Below are 22430 nucleotides of genomic sequence, written 5' to 3' on the forward strand. Positions count from 1 at the left end.
AGCATAAATACATAATTTTATACCATAATACATAATTTTATAACATAATACATAATTTTAGGCCTCTATTTAACCGATCAGTAAAAAATTCACATTTTGATCAGAAAAAAAAACTAATGAATTGATCAGTGAATATAATAAATTATCAGTTTGTATTGATCGGTTGCTATGCGATCAGTTATTAAATAGAATGATAAGTATATAAATAATATGAGCAGTAATTAAACCAAAATAACAAAAATTCTTTATTTTATTTTATCGAGGTAAGCCAGTTATCAATATAATTTTTGTTATTAATCCCCAAGAATAGTCGAAATATGATTTTTCTAAGTGGAATTTTATTTCATTCTCATATAAAGACAATTTAATATCGTGTAAATACGAGTAAATACTAGTACGAGCTTTTAGCTCGCAATTTTACCGATTTAAAATTCAGCACACTTCCAATTAACCCTTTTAAACGAAAACAAAAAATAGTGTGGCCAAAAAACTATCCCAATAAACATGTTTCAATAAAAAAAACTCAATATAAAATAGTATTAACAGTGGGAAAAAATCCCAAGTGAAAATACATACTTTTGACTTTTGATTTGAACTGGACGACTACTTAAAGAGATTTGAAAACTCAAAAGTACTAAATATGAAAGATAAAATACCCGACTATAGATTGCAATATTCATTTTGAACAGGAAATTGACAGATTTTGAGTCATCGACCGAACAACACCAAGATATAGAAAAATCGTGCGATTTAAAAAACACATATGCATATCTCCGAATCTCGAGCCAATCAACATTTTTTATTACCAGATTCATGTTCACTGGGCATTGATCTATAAGAAAAGTCGTATCTCGTCTCTGAACCATTTTTCGTGTCGAACAGTGTTATTAAATGAAACTATCAGTTTGACGCATTCTGATAGATGAAGTAGAGCCAATATTGCCATATCAGATCGTTTTCGGTAGTGAACTCTTCCACGCATTGATAAAATCTGACAGTCACTGGTGTTCTGATTTCTCGCTTTTCTCCTGGACTTCGAATTCGTTTTTCAACTGGCTTTCTTTCACTTGCTGACGCTACTGGCTTCCTGATTTTTATTTTTTTCCTTGGACTGACTTTTTACTCGGACATGTGTTTGATCCGGCTTCGTTCAACATCGTTCATAAACAAATATTGCCTCGAATACTAACCTTTCCAAGCTCCAAGTTATACAAAATAAATCCCTAAAAATAATTTATAATACACCCATATATACTAACCTGAAAAAACTGCATGCCATATATAATATTCCGTTTGTTACAGACATTACTAACAAACAAACCAGTAGATTCTATGACATAATCACTAATAACCATACTAACACACTTGTGAAGAGTCTCAGTGATTACAACAAAATGTCTATACCCTTCAGGTATAAACACAGATAACCTAAACACAATCTGCTTTAGGTCATCGACTTTAGAGAGTCTTTAATTAATATTATGTATTAGATGTATTATGAACATTTATAAGGATTGTAAATAGGTTTTTGAGCTCTTTTTCCTATTATGCTTTAGATTAACATTAGAATAATATAATACTGTGATTAATAACCAAATTAAATTAAATTGTAAAATAGAAAATGATCAGTAGATCAGTAGCTATTAAAATAGATATAAGATGTATTGTGAACATAATTTCGTAATAATAAAAAGCATTTAAAAATCAAAAAAAATAAACAAATATTGACCCCCTATCCATTTTCAACCCCCTCGGTCCTCGCTCCTCACTCAGATTTATTTCAGTTTCACTGTCTCAGTTCTCGCGTGTCTGTTAAATTAATAAATACCAACCCTAACAATCTAATCTTAAATGAATAGGGCCAACACTAACTTAATCTAACCTAACTTGACCCTTAAATCAATAAGTGTTGGCTACTAAGATCTAAGATGGGCGACGCGCTTTCATCCAACTGTCTAAAATTATAATTTATTTGGTTTTACATATCATTTTTATTAATTATCTGATCGCTTATTTAATTAATTATTGATCATTTTAGTTATTTTTAACCTACCAAATAATTAGTTCTCATATTTTTATAACATTTCTATAACATTAATAAACATTTCGAAAGCATTGATCGTTCACTTCTCTGAGTTGTCTTCATTAAGCGCATCATTACTGTGGAAAATTTCCAAAAACCCTCTTACCACCTCACCCCATCCACTTTCACACTCGGCTTTAATAATTATTCACCCCTCGCTAAAAATTAATTATAAATCCGGAGAGAAATCTCTGAAAAAGATTCGAAAAAAGGCAATGAGGCTTGGCCGACATCAAAGAGTATTCGCGCTTATGATTTTTCTTTATTATTTATACCTTTACAATTTCCAGGTGTGATTGAAAAATACAGAGGATCAATACTTTATTTTGATTAATTTAATAATTACACTTAATTGAAGAACTGTACAATTCTATATTTAGACCGTTTTTTGTCGATTTGTAACCATAAAAGAACCACTAATTAACTACAAGTATATATAAAAATCTATCTGTAAAAAACATTTTTTTTAAAAACTAGCCTCTTCTTATATATTATTTAGTTTATAAAAATAAGACAATATATAAAAAAAACCTAATTGAGAAATCACCAATTCTCTTCGTAAACTTCGATCGTGAGTATAGCATAGTGCTCAATCTGCCATAGTGAGAGGGGGGCAAAATGAGTAAAAACGATCAAAACAGTGTGGACAAATGTGACAGTGTGGACAATAGACGTCACCGTGAACGAAGCTGCAGTATTTTCAAACGTTTCTATTACGATTATTTTTCACCATCGTAATGGCGGACCTAATTTCCACCTATATTGATGACCAAACCGAGCAAAATGGCAAATTTTGTAAACGATCGGATAAGAACCCAAACTTCGTCACACAACAAAATCGTTTCCGAAGTAAGAAGAAGTTAGTAATAAAAATAAAACAATAGTGTCGATTGGTTTGTATGCAAAAATTCGTTCAAACGAATATTATTAGTTAACTAGTGTTGTGCCCGTTGATTTCAACGGATAGTTTCGGAAAGGAATTGATACACTAATTAAAATAAAGTTATATATATAAATATGAATGTATAGGTGCACGTATTGATGTATAAATTTGAGTGCGAGCATTACACGCTCGTCGATCCAACCCGTTCACCCGTTCGAAATGATGAATGAACGTACATATATGTGTGTATGTGTGTACGCTCCCACACAGCGTATCTGACGCTGACGTCACCCATCGCTCGGCCTGACGTCGCTCAGCGCGCTATATCAGGAGTAGGTTGTTTTTTGACGAGTCCGCCACATACCCACACACATACATAAATCGCATCCTTTTTTTATATGTATTAGAATAGATTAGTGGTTAGCATATAATGCTTTAAACAAGGTGGTCACGGGTTCAAATCCCACTGACTTCTGCTGGCCAGACCTTGGATTTGTGACTCCAGGTCGATCGTTTCCTAACAAAGTTTGCTATTTTATCTGATTTTCATTGAAACGGTTCCAACAAATTGGCAACCTTACCCATTTTCTCGCAAATCTCGAGTTTTCACCAATCTTGAATTTCGCTGAATTGTATAAAATGCTGCAAAATTTACACATTTTACCATAAATGTCTTCGTGCATGTTAATTGATATGTATTTACTAAATTTCGCTGAATCGTTAAAAAAAATGCTGTAAATTTACAAATTTGACCATGTATGTATGTCTCTGTGGATGTTAATTGATATGTATTTACTTTGTATTATATTGACTTGTATCAAATGTACAATGTTTCTGGCCAGAAGGCGCATTTAGGTTACCTGTTAGGCCTTCCTGTTACAAAAGGTTCAAACTATAGAGGACAACTTTGTGGATGGCTATTTATTCAAATCGAACTAAAATAAATTGAAAAAAACATATTTTTTTGTGAATCAATTTGAAAAATCACTTTTCAACCAAATAATGCAAATATCATTTGAATGAAAAAATCACGAGATTAAATAAAAACTTAAATACAACTGCCATATGAATTCAAATTCGACGAATCGCTTCTAATTGTTTTCATTTTCGTTCTTGGGAAACTTCCCGCGACCAACGCGCGCAAATTTAAGGCAAATTTTTAATTAAACCAGACCTCAGGTGCGACAAATTAAATTGCAAAGTAGTTCATTTGTCATCGCACGCCACTGCGCATAATATAATATAATATAAAACAACGAATGGAGCGACATAATGCATGCATTATTTCAGTACAGCGATTCGTTTTAAATTGCTCAAAGCGTTCAATTTACATATTAAATAACTCTATATAAATAGCCGCTGAGAGCTTCTATTTATTCTATAGCCATTGTGAAAGTGTTTTTGATTTTTAAATGCTTTTTATTATTACGAAATTATGTTCACAATACATCTTATATCTATTTTAATAGCTACTGATCTACTGATCATTTTCTATTTTACAATTTAATTTAATTTGGTTATTAATCACAGTATTATATTATTCTAATGTTAATCTAAAGCATAATAGGAAAAAGAGCTCAAAAACCTATTTACAATCCTTATAAATGTTCATAATACATCTAATACATAATATTAATTAAAGACTCTCTAAAGTCGATGACTTAAAGCAGATTGTGTTTAGGTAATCTGTGTGTTATACCTGAAGGGTATAGACATTTTGTTGTAATCACCGAGACTCTTCACAAGTATGTTAGTATGGTTATTAGTGATTCTGTCATAGAATCTACTGGTTAGTTTGTTAGTAATGTCTGTAACAAACGGAATATTATACATATATGGCATGCAGTTTTTTCAAGTTAGTATATATGGGTGTATTTAAAGTGTAAATAGTTTCATTTGTTCGGAAAAAGTACGTTTTTTAAACAAAAACTAACACTGTATTGCTCCAGTGCTGTAAAATATGACACCTTGCATGTTTCAATATGACTTTTATATAGATTAAATCTAATCAATTTTATTTTTTTCTTAATTAGTACACATATGTACATATTTACATGTGTATAGCCTTTAAATTAAACGATTACAAAGTATTAGGCGTACTAATAAAAATGTTAAGAAATTGTGGCAGAAATTCAATGTTTTCCATACTAAGATATATTGCATACTTTAGTCTTTTTTTTACACATTTCATATATGTATTTGAAATATAATCAATTTAAATTTAATTCACCTACATTTATGTATATAGCCTTTTAATTTTGATGATTAGAATCAATACTACGAGTATTTCTAGTTAACTATTACAAATGTAGAACTTTTAATTAAAAAAACAGCATACTTGATAAGTGTATATATGTTTTTTATTATAATAAGATTTCATTTTAAAAATAATACATAAATACGAATGCTAATACCACATACAATAATATTAATACTTCATACAATAAAATTGACTTTGAATTCAATTCAATACGTTATTTTATATACAAAAACATTTTACATTCATAAAAAGAACGCCAATGTTTTCATATTAAAACATTCATTTATGAAAATAGCTAAAAAAATATTTTTCGTTTGAAATTCTGTGAACGTTATTCAATTATTGATGCTCCAATGAAACACGTCTGTTTTTATTTATATCACTTCTCGTTATAATATTGTATTATTGCATTATTAAATCTTTTTGTGCTACTTTCGTGGACTGAAAAATATTTAAAATAAATTCTTAAGTCCCAGCCTTCATATTTGTCGCGTCGTACAATATTCGCACTGTAACATTGAATTCTGCAATTAAAATTGCGAATTACACGACCTCCCAGCCGCAGAAATAATTGGGTAATAAATAACAATAGCACACAGCATCCGATGAGAAATCTGATCCTTAATTATACGATATTATCGTCGTCAAAGTATAACAAGAATTAAAATTGAAATACGCCAAGTACGCATATTCTACATATACATACATACATATATATATATATATATACATACGTCTCTTAATTTCTGGCATTATTGTCGTAATCTTATTGGTTTGAAATATAATACACAGTGTGCTTACTTTATTTAAATTTCATCGGAGATTATTAATTATTATATTACATTCGCTTACAAAACCGCTGAATAATTTAACTTTCCTTTAACCCTCATAATGCGCATTACCGCAACCCGTCCAAGCTTACGTAATATAATATTATTATAGTATATGAGCATTACGTGCACGTTGGATTAATGTATGAATAGGCATATGCTTGGCAATGCTTTCAACTTGAAATTATTACATAAATTGGGAATATGTTAATTTTGAGTATCATAGCATGAAAGCTTTTGCACGTAGTGCAAGTTCAAATTATGGTTTTTCGAAAGAAAAAAAAAATAACAAGTTTTATTTTAAATCAAATCTTTGTAAAATTTTCTCTCAATTAAGCCCTCAAATAATATTTATATATATATATATATATATATATATATATATATATATATATTTCGATCAGCTAACGATCATAAGTAGGGTAACCCGAATTTTGCACAGCAGACAAAAGCGCCCCGAAATAACCGTCCCGACAAACCCCAGCAAAAAGCGCCTGGCGACAAAACCGCGCGGGAATTAATAAAAAAAATTAAAACACCAATTTCGACTATGCTTTTCGTGGGAATGTTCGAAATAAAATCTTTCCTAATGTACATGGTGATTAGATGTGGGGGTATTTGTCTATCAGAGTTTGCCAATTTTATCTGATTATTGTTTATTTATTTATTTAAAGTTTGGACCATTATAATATTACAGAAATTGCTAATGCGCCAGAATGGTCAAAAATATAACAGAAAAGAAACAAAAGAAATTAGACCTGACAAAAACAAAATATGTATATACACATACAACACATTTAACACAATCATAAAAATAATAAGCGGATAATTATTATAATAATTACAAATTATAAAAAACAACAAAGAAGGGTATGTATTATAAAAGAAAAATAAATATAAACATATGTATGTATGTATATACACAGACAAAAATACATTTATACATAATCATAAAAAACAATAGCAATTAATAATAGCAGATAACGTAAAAATATCAAATATAACATAAGGAATGTCTTGCACCCACAGCCAGTTCCAATAAATAAGAACCAACTGCAAATACACAACATCTCTGTGAGGCCCAAATGGAAGAGAGTAAATCAAAATTCCACTCATAAATCACAATAAATCATGAAAACAATGATGAGCGCAGACTACCAGACAAATAGGTTAGAATAATATCCGACAATTTACGCTCACTAAGGTGGAAAATATCACATTAAGACTCAGCAGTAACGATTTCATTAAGAATTCGAATAGCTCTTGGAATAGGAGCCATTCGAAAAAGAACTGTACGATCAGGAAACGGTTCCTCAAAATTGGCAAAAAATCGTCTTTCCTGTTGTCACAAATCTTCTGTATTTATTGTATGTACAATTCGTAAAAATTATGTTCAAATCTAAAATCCATAGATGTCTCAATGGATTAATTATTGTATTAATTTTTATTTCGTGTTTTTCTGTAAAAATAAAAATAAATAAAATAGATAGCCAGCAGCATCGCTCGGTGGTTGGGCTTTTGCCTAGCGACGAGATGCGCCGGGTTCGATCCCGTGAGTTGACCTCCGTAATGCTGCTGATCAGACTTGGATATTGGTGACTCCAGGTCAATCGTTTCCTATCAGAGTTTGCCAATTTTTCTGCTTTCATTGTTGAAACGGTTCCTCGATTAAATTGGCCAAATACCTTCCTACTTCGGGACTTCGCCCCGGGGGCTTTCGAATCCTTTGAATCGAAAAAAAAATCGAGTCGGCGCCTATGAATCGAATGTGTTGTTTACGAACCAACCAACCAATGGTACATATATACAAAGTCTCTTTCGAAATTATATATTAGATATTGCCGTACATTTTTTTATTGAAATATTGTTTAAATTGCCTTTTTTCATAATCTAATTTTTATTTATATAAAATACCCCACATTGAAATCTATATACATACATACATACATATAATACATAATCTAAAGATATAGCTTAAATTTTAAATCACACCAAGAACATTTCGATGCGGACGTTTCTATAGAATTGCTGATTTCGATTATTTATTCATTGTATAATTTCACATGAGGAACTATTTTCTGTATATTAACAGATATGCAATTATTCCCGCGATAAAATCAGCAAATAAGTATTTTAAGATTAAATGCTTCACCTAAGTATTCTGAAAGCTAAAAGTTTTAACAAACGTTAAGTCATTATCAAAGGCAACATTAAGACTTATGGCGGTTGGCATGTCCAAGTTAAATTATGTCGCCAAGTCAAAGAGTCGTATCTAGAGCTGTTCAAAGAGCAGCTCTTAGTTTTGTTTGCGATTTGTCAACTCACCGCAATTCGCCGGAAATGTTTGCAAAAGCAAGTTCGTTCGTCCACTTCCGGTCTATACAAACGTACATATGTCAATTGTTAATTCGTACACATGTCTGTTACATGACATTTCATAATGAACATATGCAACTGCATATGTAGTTCAATCGGAAAATTTGAATATTCTCGGTATTCGTATGTGTATGGCGTTTCCTGGGCTCGTGCCCAACTTATTGAATCAACGGCAAGTTTAACCAATGGCTATTTGATGTTTTTTGACTTATTGTATTATAGTACACTTAACATAATTAAATTAAGATTAATACTTTAAACATACTATTATTTGTAGTGTTATTTCTGGTTTGTATGTACTGTCACGTTCCAATGAAAGATTAAATAATTTTTCTTTATTTTAAAACTACTTGGTTGACTAACCAAGATTTCTTTATTATTATTATTACGCTACATTTATCTTATTGGTGGAATTTAATTATGGAACGGAGAATTTAAATGAGATACGTAGAACTGTTTCACTTTAACTTTGTTCTGCTGCTGATGTGTTGACTGCTACTCTCGGAGTCTCGATGGTGATGACTGCCTTAAATTCTAACAGTTATAAGTTTATACAATCTTTTTAAAAACAATTGAAGACGTTTGTCGTACAATTTTAGTTAGTTAGTGTTTGAGGTGTGCTATAAATCAATAGTGTTACTTATTAAATTAAAATTAGGTGTGCCACAAATCAATGGTGTGTCTTATCCCTACTGGTTAGTCGACTACATTGATAAGCGAGGTGCATAACAGTACATACTCGTACATATTTGTATTGTAAATAACGATATGCTAAATAAATTTTAATGGTTTTTAATTTTAAATAAATCTTAAGGATTGTTTCAATTTATATATGTATATAATTTGACTATTTAATGGCTTGAATCTAATTAAATTTGAACCGTATTGAATGCTTCAGAATTCGTTATTTTTGTTTGCCTGTCAAACCAAGTAATTATGTATTTATTTATTTGTATAAAGAATGCTTTAGAAGAGACAGCTGATGAAACCAAATGGTTTGTGTCATCACAATAATATAATATAAATATACATAGGTAGATACAATAAATTAAATTAAATACACTTTTAAAAAAATCTATATAGTTTTTGTTCGAAGATTTCAATATTCTTAGAATTTACCATTTGGATTTGAATTTACAAACTCCAACCACTCTTTTTAAAATAAATGATATCCAACTTCGAATGTATGTACAATACATTGTAAGGTGTTTCTAAAAGTATAGATTTGCATTAAACACTAACTGATTTTGGAAAACGTCTATTACATAAACTCTCAGTAGTCTTCTTAATAGTAAATGATTCGTCTTGATGTTAAGAGTAATTATTCTTAGAACTTGTATTTAATTACTCAAAAGTCGGTAGTTTCATTTTAAAATATTCTCCAACTTTTCATTTGCATTTTCGCAGGCAAACTTTCGAGTCACTTGTACATTATTGAATTATAAAAATAAACTCGACTTTTAAAGTGTTTTCAACCGTTTAGTCTTTAAATACTTTAGTTTTATAAATGCCATCATATAAATAATTTAATCTCGAGTAATTATTAATAAATCGAGGATGGAGATTTTCAGCTGCCTGTAGTTAATTAAAAATTATACTGAGAACTTAAATTATAATTAAAAATCATAGTAAGCAATACGATTTTATGACTGAATTAAAAACTGTATAAAATTCTCAACTTCAAATACGAAGTCGAGTTAAATATTTTAGTTTTACTAAACATTTCAGCTCTGTATAATACTGTAGCATATGCTAAAAAGAGCCGCCGTTTTAATTGGTTTTCCAGGATTATCTCCAAGCTTAAGTGCTGTAGGCTAACAATGGAGACCCCCGAATGGACTTAGTGATCGGTAACGGCATTTCCCGCTAGAGTTCTCAGAACTGACAGTGCGAAAGCGTGGAACTACATGCCGACACCGTGGGATTGCGTATCTGGTACGTGACTATAACAATAGGTAAAAAACGCGTCGAGGAAGATGCAATGAGCGACCTGCCGTTTATAAGCAGGTACTTGGGTCATATGAAGGCATTCTGGACGGAGCACTGGCAGTGCGTGGATCTCCTTAATCACCCAATAAATACTGTGAAGGGACTTTGGCCTTTTATTTGGATCCTCCACCCACCCCTACGCAATAATATATATAGGATATTTCATCACAAAGAACACAATGAACTGTATATAAAATAAATACTCATAATTTTTTTTATATTAACATTCGAAATGATTGAAGTCGAAAATCAAATGCAAACGTAGACGAACTCAATCCTACAAAATCTCATATGCATATTGTCAAAGAGAATTTATTGCGATTACGTTTGAAATACATTCTTTGAAATATTTACTATATTTTTCAAAAAATAAAAAATGGACATGCAAAAATATGCCGAAAGTAATATTTCTGTATCAAAGTGACTTCGATTTGAAAAGTTTCAATATACGTATAATAATTCTAATTTTCTACTTTCAATAGCGACGTATAGCCGTCAAGAGATAAGTTTAAAAAGCAAAACTTTGCAAATTCTCACTATGTACAAGGAATTACCATTTTTTAATCTAAGTTTCAAACTCACAAATAGGCTTTAAAAGAGCGAACTATGTACGTTACAAGGTATTATAATAATACCGCATATGTATACTTAATCGAATTACTTACAAAGAAAACAAAATGGACCAAGAGTTTAAATCAAAATCGGATAAAGTAATGTGAGAACAATATGAACATTAATTAGGAACCCAATGAAATTCATTTTTGCTTTGAATTAACTCAATTTTCTCACCTACATTATATCAAATTCACACTTTCAGGTTGGAAGTGCAAAATTAGCACGAAACGGGGATTATTTAATCGCGAAAAGGGACAATGAAAGCCTGATATCAGGGTTGAAACGTGCCTTAACCGAAAAAAAACACACGGAAATTTGTCACAAACAATTTTTCATCAGAGAAAAAATAAATTGCATCGGTTCAATTGCAAAACAAAGAAATATCACATCATTGATATATGTACATATGTAGGAACAAATGTATGTACGTGAATGGAAACCTTTGGCAGGGTACGTTTCGAATGAAAATTTCTACTTTGCCTTTTCGCTATTTTCGAGAGCTTTATTATTTGCAATTTAAAACTTTAAACCTCTCGAAACGTGCAGTTTTAATTTATTTAGAGTGCAACGAAGCTCTATACACGTGTAAAAGTGCACACATTTACATACGTACATATAAATGTATGCGAATACCGATGAATCGTTGCATATATTATTGCATTAGCATTGAAAACGTTTGAAATTTTCAAAATAGTTATTCAGTATTTTTAAAGTGATTTAAATTTATAATCGGAATTGAATAAACAAACTCCATTCTGATTTATTTCATTACATACACACATATATATGTATGTATAAAAACGATTAAAAATTAACTGTATTTTTAAATGAAAGCTTCTATACGATGCTGGCTCCTTGAAAATATTTTAAACATTCGAATTACGATGGAACTTTCAGGATTTGTTGTATGCATGTCCGGGAAGATTACTGTGAAAAAAAACGGGAAAAAACGGGAATGAGTGTCATTCGCTATAATTTCAAATGTTTTCGCGTCGCGACCAGGGTGTTCGCTGCCTGCGTTGTTCCGAAAAATGGGAACGGGAACGGGATCGGGAACGAGAACGGGAAAGGGAACGGGAACGGGAATTGCATGCGTTATTGTGGCATTGCAACGCATGCAGGGTTCAGCTAGTAAAATTATAAATTTGAAATTATATTCAAATAGTAGGTAGTATAGTTTTCATGTCCTGTATAAATTCATTCATAAATTTCATGTCCTGTATAAATTCAGCATAAATTTCATGTCCTGTATAAATTTGCTCTACCGATACTATAGAAGTTTAAACTTAAAAAAAAAGAGAATATACTGCTTCAAATTTATATTATCAAAAGTAAATACTTTCCGAATACAAAACCGCTCATACATGCATATACCAGTTGTATTTGAAGCACGAGAGCTACATACAAAGTTTCAGATGAAACACAATCAGGACCACACCGACGCGTTAATTGAATTATATAAAATTTTCAGCATGCTCGTGGCATTGTATGTGACAAGCGTGGGTATGCGCAGACCAGTTTCAATAGATTATCCAACAACCATGAAAAAAGAAAAACAGGCAAAAAACAAGCAAACTCGTAACGCAACTCGCCCTCTATAGCTTTAATTAAACACACACACACACGATAAGGAACGACTCAATAGTTAACCGAGAAATTACCCTCATTTACCGCAGATTAAAAGCGCGATAGTGCAAGACCTCTCCCGAGTGTTTCAGCTTTTTTTCCCGTTTTTACTTCCAGATAGCTTTTGTCCGTACTATTCGGTGCTACCCGGAAGCGTATGATACGCTCGTATCTCTCGACTGGTATTGTATATACAATGTATGTGGTAAATCCTCGTTATACACACACTGGATTGTATTGTGGTTTTGCTCCATTGCAACTGTCTAGCGTGAATGGTTAAACGAATAATGTCATAGACATGTACATATGTACGTTTCCAATTCGGTACTGTCTACATTTGAAATATTGGATACTATTATATGTACATGCATATGTATATGCTTCCATGACATTTATCCAATTTGTGTAAAATATAACATATCAAAGCAAGTACTTTCATATAATCAAACAAATAATATGATAGGTTTACCTGTATTTAATTTCCGTTTTGGATACTATTTGAGCACAATATATGTTTTCATTCTGCTACCTATCGATTTCTGTTTCGGCCTCTTTTCTGTTCTTGTTGATATTCTTCCATGACTTTCATCTACAAACTATTTAAGCACACTATATTCTGTCTGCTACCTATTGTTTGATTACACACCCTACCGATTTCTGTTTCAGCCTCTTTTCTGTTCTTGATGATATTTGCGACCTATTGCATATGCTTCCATTACTTTCATCTACAAACTATTTAAGCACACTATATTCTGTCTGCTAACTATTGTTTGATTACACACCCTACTGATTTCTGTGTCAGCCTCTTTTCTGTTCTTGATGATATTTGCGACTTATTGCATATGCTTCCATTACTTTCATCTACAAACTATTTAAGCACAGTATATTCTGTCTGCTACCTATTGTTTGATTAAACACCCTATTGATTTCTGTTTCACCCTCCTTTCTGTTCTTGATGATGTTTGCGACTTATTGCATATGCTTCCATGACTTTCATATACAAACTATTTAAGCACACTATATTCTGTCTGCTACCTATTGTTTGATTAAACACCCTATTGTTTCTGTGATTGATAATGTTTGCGTCTTCCATATGCTTCCATGACTTTCATCTACAAACTATTTAAGCACACTATATTCTGTCTGCTACCTATTGTTTGATCAAACACCCTACCGGTCTACTATTCTACATCTACAATTTGAGCTCATTATATTATGTCTGCTACCCATTGTTTAGTTAAACAAACTAACGATTTCTGATTTAGACTCCTCCCTATTCTTGATGATGTGTGCATCTTATTTCATATACTTCTATGACTTTCTTCTACTATTTGAGCATACTATGTACGAGTATGTATAATCTGTTTGCTACTTATTTTTAAATTACACAACCTACCGATTTCTGTTTCAGCCTCCTTTCTGTTCTTGATGATATTTGCGTCTTATTTCATATGCTTCTCATGACTCATCTATTTGAGCTCTCTATATTCTGTCTGCTACCCATTGTTTAGTTAAACAACCTACCGATTTCCGTACCAGTCTCCTTTTTGCATCTTAATTCATACGCTTCCATCACTTTCATCTGCTATTTGAGAACACTATATTCTGTCTGCTACATAATTTTTGATTAAACACCCTACTAATTTCTGATTTAGCCTCCTTTCTGTTCTTGATGCTGTTTGCGTCTTATTTCATATACTTCCATTTGTTGCGTCTTATTTCGTATACTTGTTTGCTACGTATCATTAAATTACACACCATACCGATCTCTGTTTCAGCCTCTTTTCTGTTCTTGATGATATTTGCGACCTATTGCATATGCTTCCATTACTTTCATCTACAAACTATTTAAGCACACTATATTCTGTCTGCTAACTATTGTTTGATTACACACCCTACTGATTTCTGTGTCAGCCTCTTTTCTGTTCTTGATGATATTTGCGACTTATTGCATATGCTTCCATTACTTTCATCTACAAACTATTTAAGCACACTATATTCTGTCTGCTACCTATTGTTTGATTAAACACCCTATTGATTTCTGTTTCACCCTCCTTTCTGTTCTTGATGATGTTTGCGACTTATTGCATATGCTTCCATTACTTTCATATACAAACTATTTAAGCACACTATATTCTGTCTGCTACCTATTGTTTGATTAAACACCCTACTGTTTCTGTGATTGATAATGTTTGCGTCTTCCATATGCTTCCATGACTTTCATCTACAAACTATTTAAGCACACTATATTCTGTCTGCTACCTATTGTTTGATCAAACACACTACCAGTCTACTATTCTACATCTACAATTTGAGCTCACTATATTGTGTCTGCTACCCATTGTTTAGTTAAACAAACTAACGATTTCTGATTTAGACTCCTCCCTATTCTTGATGATGTGTGCATCTTATTTCATATACTTCTATGACTTTCTTCTACTATTTGAGCATACTATGTACGAGTATGTATAATCTGTTTGCTACTTATTGTTAAATTACACAACCTACCGATTTCCGTTTCAGCCTCCTTTCTGTTCTTGATGATATTTGCGTCTTATTTCATATGCTTCTCATGACTCATCTATTTGAGCGCTCTATATTCTGTCTGCTACCCATTGTTTAGTTAAACAACCTACCGATTTCCGTACCAGTCTCCTTTTTGCATCTTAATTCATACGCTTCCATCACTTTCATCTGCTATTTGAGAACACTATATTCTGTCTGCTACATAATGTTTGATTAAACACCCTACTAATTTCTGATTTAGCCTCCTTTCTGTTCTTGATGCTGTTTGCGTCTTATTTCATATACTTCCATTTGTTGCGTCTTATTTCGTATACTTGTTTGCTACGTATCGTTAAATTACACACCATACCGATATCTGATTCAACCTCCTTTCTGTGATTGATTTTTTTTTATTTTTAAATGCTTTTTATTATTACGAAATTACATATGTTCACAATACATATTATTATCTATTTTAATAGCTACTGATCTACTGATCATTTTCTATTTTATAATTTAATTTAATTTGGTTAGTAATCATAGTATTATATTATTATAATGTTAATCTACAGCATAATAGGAAAAAGAGCTCAAAAACCTATTTACAATCCTTTTATTTCTGTGATTGATGATGTTTGCGTCTTATTATGAGAGTGAAAGACTATTTGAGCACACTGTCTATGTCTGCATACTGTCATTTCAGCCTCCTTTCTGATCTTGATGCTTACGTCTTGTAATTATTTATAAGCTTCTATGACTTTTATCTCAGTTGCACTCAATTACACAACATTCACCACACGAGACAAATCCAAACAAGTGCTTTCTTGTTATTACATATAAAAAAATAATATCCTTAGATACATATTTGATTAATTTCTATTGAAAGCTTTTTTCCAATCCTTCATTTACACCTTGATACATCCTTGGAAACCGAAACAAAATTATGTTTGAGGATCATTATATGTTTTATCTTAAGTAAAAAGTTGTGATTTTGATAGCCGCACTTTTTCATGCAAAGGTCCGCATGCGGCTCCGGAGCCGCAGATTGTCGAACACTGTTACTTGTCATATACATACATTGGAACTTTCTATTTACAGTTAAACATTGTAAGACTTTGCTTTATTATAATATGATGACCACGAAGCCCTTTTGACACCGTTATAAATTGGATACATTTGAATCGTGTAACGTAATTGAAGAACATCTACACACGCCATCTCGTTTATGGCCGAAATAAATTGGCACTTAGCGTAAATCTTTCAATTAAAACTATCAGAGCGACCCTCTCCAGCGTCCATATTCGAAATAATCGTCGAGCTACATGTAAATTGTCAAGCGCACGTAATCGCGCCATTTACGTTGATTATTTTGTCCATGACGCAGGCCAGAAATGTCCAACTGGCCAAAAATACAAAAAAAAAATACCGAAAAAATTCCGAGGCCGATACGATCAACCCTAAAATGGCAATTTGTCGTAACATACTACCTGTTTAATTTGACACGCTTACACTCTGTTACTGTAATGCCGAACTTGCATAGTTAAGCTTATTGCTTAAATACATACGTATACATATTATAAGTGGATTGATTTGCTAATTTTTGATAGTTATTTTCTAATTGCTTAATACTATTTGAATGCTGATCAACATCGATCGGCGTTTTGCCGACAAGTCCATGGGTCTGAAAGACATGGGGCCGATAGATGTTGTATTTTGAGAATGTACAAAGTAAACAAGAATACTACTCGCTAAGCCTTTCCAGGTAGCGTTGGAAAAAAAATGCATTGAACATGGGTCGTATTATCCATGTCATTCGGTTGTCAACGTTTATAAAGACTGGTTTACACCAGAATTTCTGAATTTATAACCATAGCAGAATTTCCCGATGGAAATTGTATTGCTAATGGCACTTGATTTTTTCACTGTTTCAATGGTTTTGGAAAAATAATGCTTAACCCTTTGAATGTTGACCAATGCCAATTGGCGTTTTGCCAACAAGTCCATGAGCCTGAAATACGCGGATGAGCGTTATTTTTTGAATTAAAAAATAAACAAGAATACTACCCGCTACGACTTTCCAGTTAGCATTGAAAACAATGCTATTTTTGCATTATATAATTGCAATTGGGTCGTGTAACCCATGTCAATGTTTATAAAGAGTTATAACTTATAATTTATGGAAATCCCTAACTTCTGAGTATTTTAGATTGTGGCTTGGCATTTAGATTGTGAGCATTACATTTTAACAACAATGAAGAAGATAGAACTAGTTTTTATAAAAATACATTCATTAATGGACTTCTTTTGTTTATTTTATATTGTTACAAGATATATTAGAGTCTAAACACACCTTTACAAAACTCGAAATTCTCGGCGGTAGTGATCTGGGGTTTGTTTGAATTAGCTACAATTTTATACCTGCTTTCTATTGGATTTCTAAATAATTCTAGTTGGAAATGTTGGAAATATATTGCTTATCCCTCTCCGTTCCTCAACATTTTGATGTTGTTCATATGAAATGTCAAAACTTTTAAAATGCGTCTAAAATAAATACATATTGGTAAATCAATCACAACTTAACAATGATTTCAAATTTCTTCATATCCAAATACACTCGGATCTCTTCTTACGATGCTATTCTGTTTTTATGCGACAGATGCGTTCCACGGGATACCGCATTTAAAAAAACGCATTGGCGTACATAGAAAACATATGGATGTGTTTCAATATGCTGGTCATTAAAGTTTGGAAAGTGACACAAACTTATACCGTAAACCAATCCTCGTAGATACCGTAAGGGCCGGGCCGCACCGCTCAACTCGCGAACAACTTGGTTGACGCGACGTGTCGTTCTGAAGTTGCAAAATGACCGATCCCATACACATTGTATGGAGTCAACCAATCCTCATGTGGTGAAATAAAAATAACTGGCCAAATTTTATTTTATTTTATTTTATTTTATTTTATTTTAAAAAATCAATACCACAGAGACTTGACAGGTTGCCCCAAAGCGTCAATGTGATTTTAATACAAATAATAAAAATCATAAAAATTACAAAAAAAAACATCATAAAAAAAAATAATAAAAATCATAAATAAAAAAAAAAACATAAGAAAATAATAAAAATCATAAATAAAAAAAAAAAACATAAAAAAATAATAAAAATCAAGTAAAAAATATGTACACAAAATAAAAACAAAGAAATAAGATTGAAAAATTTATATCGTGCTATTTAGGATGTATTCCACCAACTCAACATAACTGGCATCGAATAGGTCCAAGTATTGTGCCAGTAAGTTAAGGAGTCGAACAGCTCTCGAGAGGGGGGAGTTCATGAGCACGTTTGATTTAGCCCTAATTGGTAAAAATATATCATGTTTTCTTAAAACTCTACGATTTTCCGGGGCCCAGAATTTTAGTTTCTCCAGGATAGTGGGATTGTGAATCTCTCCTCTAAGTAATTTTACGAAATGTTTCCCAAGAAATAAATCTCTTCTCTTTGCCAGGGAGTTGAAACCCAAAGATCCCAAGACAAAGGCACTAGGGAACAGATATGGATAAAATCCAAATGTTTTCAGATATAAAAATCTAAGGAATTTCCTTTGGACTCGTTCCAACATTAGAGAGTAACGAAGTTGATAGGGAGACCATATAATGGAGCCAAACTCGAGCACACTGCGAACTAATGTACAATATAAGAGACGAATGGCAGTGAGCCCTAGTTCAGACGAATTACGGATTACGAATCCAAGGATTTTTGTTGCCCTATCACAGATATTCTCAATGTGAATGTTGAAACTCCAACTATTTTCGAAGACTATTCCCAGATCAGATATAAATAATTCTCTCTGAAGAAGAGAATCATGAAATTTATACGGATATTTAATAGGAGAACGAGAACGAGAGTAAGAAATGACCCGACACTTTAGGATATTGAAGGGAAGTTTATTAACATTAGCCCATTCATAAATAGAATTCAAATCCTCTTGCAAATAAAGAGCGTCAGGTAAATCAATTATTCTCTTATAGATTTTTAAGTCATCCGCATATAATAAAAATTTAGAATGGTGAATAGAAGATTGAATATCGTTGATAAATATTAGGAATAATAAAGGGCCAAGATTTGATCCTTGGGGAATCCCAGAAGTGGCAACATACTCATAAGAAAAGCAACTCCCAAACTTAACGAATTGACGTCGATCCTGTAAATAAGAAATAAAAAGACCAACAAGATTATAAGTAAATCCAATAAAACTTAATTTACTAACCAAAATTTTATGATCAACTTTATCAAACGCCTTCTCAAAATCAGTATATATTACATCCATTTGATTATTACAATCCAAAGTGCTGGTTATGTCATTAGAGAAACATAACTTTCTCAAACTTCATTACTAAATCGCTAGATGCAGGGCATCAAGTTGATGTGATCTATACCGATTTTGCTAAAGCTTTTGATAAGGTTGATCATTCAATACTTATTAAGAAATTGGCCAATTTTGGTCTATCGGATAATCTTACTGATTTTTTTACTTCTTATTTAAGTAATCGTCGTCAGTTTGTTTGTTTTGATGGCCATTTCTCTGAAGTATACCTCACATCTTCTGGCGTGCCCCAAGGCTCTAATTTGGGACCTTTACTGTTTTTAATATATGTGAATGATATTGGCTCGGTACTTTCAGATTCAAATTTTTTACTATATGCTGATGACCTCAAGTTATTCATGAAAATTGATAGTGTTTCTGACTGTGAGGTCCTTCAGAGTAATTTGAACTCTTTATGGTGCTGGGCGACTAATAATCATTTACCTCTTAGCGTTAGTAAATGCAATATTATGTCTTTTTCTCGGTCTTCTAACCCCACCTTATATCAGTATAATCTTGGTGGAACTCCACTGTGTAGAACATTATCCAAAAAAGACCTTGGCGTTACGTTTGAGAGCAGATGGAAGTTTGGTATCCATATTTCCAATATGTGCAATAAAGCTTCAAAGATGCTGGGTTTCGTTTTACGTAATGCTCACAATTTCAATAATTTAAGAGTTTTGCGTCTTCTTTATAACGCATTGGTCCGAAGCATTTTGGAATCTGATGCCATTATATGGAGTCCCAGTGAATTAACTCACTCTCTAAAAATTGAAAGAGTTCAAAGGAAGTTCCTCCGCTATCTATATATGAGGGAGTTTGGATACTACCCTCAACTGTTTCCTAGTGCTTTTGTGCAAGGTTCTGTTGGCTATAGTTCCCTATCTCATCGGCGGGATATGCATCTTGTGTGTCATTTCTTCAAATTATTAAGAGGTGATATTTACAACCCAACTATATTGGAAGAAATGAAATTTTGGGTTCCATCTCGCCTCATTGATTATCGATTGCGTCCATTGTTCCAAACTATTAAAGCAAGAACTAATGTTCTTGCTTTTTCACCAATCGCTCGAGTCTTACGCTGCTTGAATTTGGTCAGCAATCACATTGATATTTTCAATATTTCACCGGATAATCTATCCGTATTTTTACTGTTTTTTACTTTTAATTCAATTTAAACTATTTATATATGTGTTTTTTTTTTTTGTGTATTATTTTCATTTTTGATTTTTCAATTTATTAATTCTCAATTTTTCAATTTTTAATTTTTATGTACAATTTTTTAAATGTTTTATTTTATTTGTTTTTCTATTATTGTTGTTTTATTTTTTCTTATGTATTTGATCTTTTATGTATTGTCTGGCCACAGTGTCATATTGGGGTGACCTGTAAAGACTCTGTGGTATACTTGTATATTAAAATAAATAAATAAATAAATAACAAGTTGGTAATAGCTGATCTGGCCGGACGAAAGCCATGCTGCTGATCAATGAGCATACTTTGAAAGTGATTAAAAATGTATCTGTGTAATATTACCTCAAACATTTTGGCTGGCGCTGACAAGATAGTTATTGGTCTGTAGTTCCTTACACAAGATTTATCGTCCTTCTTATGAATAGGAGTTACTTTAGAGCATTTCCATAAATTGGGGAATGAAGAGTTCCTTAGAATTAAATTAAAAATGAATTTTAAAGGTTCTAAGAGACTAACCTCACATCCTTTTAGGATGTAATTAGGGATGGAGTCAGGACCGGAAGAATAAATATTTTTTAACTTTAGAAAGCCATATTTCAGATCGGAAGAGTCAAGATGATTAATCGCTAAAGTGGGGAAAGTAAATTCCGAGTCATTGGTAGGTTCCATGGAATCAGTAGGATTATTGAAAACTGATTTAAAAAAGTCGGCAAATCCATTAGCAATGTTTTGATCACCCTCTAACAATCCAGAATCATTGTACATAATGGTCGACTTTACACGATTTACACGTTTAGAATTGATGAAGTTCCAGAATTTCTTAGGGTTTTTAACTATGGAACTTTCACAATCAACTACATAAACATTATATGCATTATTAATTAATTTCTTAATTTCCGTACGTAAAATACGGAAATTATTTAAGATAAGAGGATTGCTCGATTTCTTCCAGAGTTTATGTGTTTGATATTTACTTTTTAAGAGATTAATAATTTCTTTAGTAAACCAAGGCGGATAAATCCTTTTACTCGTCACTAATCCTTTCAACCGAAAACAATCATTAAAAATAGAATATATAATGTCATAGAAATTAGAGAGGGCCAAATTAACATCTTTGCACTCATAAACTCGCTCCCATTGACAATTACAAAGAATATCATTTAAATATTTGAAATCAACATTTGTAAATAACCATCCATTTAGGACAGAGGTATTAAGACAGTTATTTATTAAACGAAGTGAGGAATAAGTTATAGTTAATTTTAAATGAATATCAAGAGCAGGATGATAGCTGTCTTCAGGAACCAAGGAATCAACTGAATTTGAAATAATAATATTCTGACAATCTAAATTTGTTAATAGAAAATCCAACATGGAATTATTAAAATAGTTTCGAATAGTATTAATTTGTTTTAAGTTGAATAAAGATATAAAAAAATTAAGGTCATCAGGAAAACAGTTAGAAGAATTCAGATTAAAATCTCCAGATATAAAAATGCGACCATTACTAAAATGTGAATAATTAGATATAATTAAATCAAAAAATCGCTTATAAATATTTGGTGGAGATCTTGGTGGAAAATAAATAGTACATATGTGTATAAAAAAAGGAATGTTAACAAATCTTAGTTTTAGCCATACACATTCATGAATGTCCTCAAGATGACTAAGTCTTTCAACCGAAATAATATTTGTATTTTTAAC

At 31.8% G+C, this 22430-nt stretch overlaps 3 protein-coding genes across 3 annotated transcripts in view; 1 reads left to right on the plus strand and 2 right to left on the minus strand.

The window, feature by feature from the left end:
• The window catches only part of LOC143919146 (uncharacterized), a 1208594-nt gene that overhangs the window by 372544 nt on the left and 813620 nt on the right, over positions 1-22430 (plus strand). The window lies entirely within an intron of this gene.
• Positions 1-22430, minus strand: part of LOC143919067 (uncharacterized) — a 267168-nt gene that overhangs the window by 244279 nt on the left and 459 nt on the right. The gene's annotated exons all lie outside the window — the stretch shown is intronic.
• Positions 1-22430, minus strand: part of LOC143919063 (uncharacterized) — a 266223-nt gene that overhangs the window by 237577 nt on the left and 6216 nt on the right. The window lies entirely within an intron of this gene.

Source organism: Arctopsyche grandis, chromosome 11 (genome assembly GCF_051622035.1).
Source record: "Arctopsyche grandis isolate Sample6627 chromosome 11, ASM5162203v2, whole genome shotgun sequence".
NCBI classification, from domain to species: domain Eukaryota; kingdom Metazoa; phylum Arthropoda; class Insecta; order Trichoptera; family Hydropsychidae; genus Arctopsyche; species Arctopsyche grandis.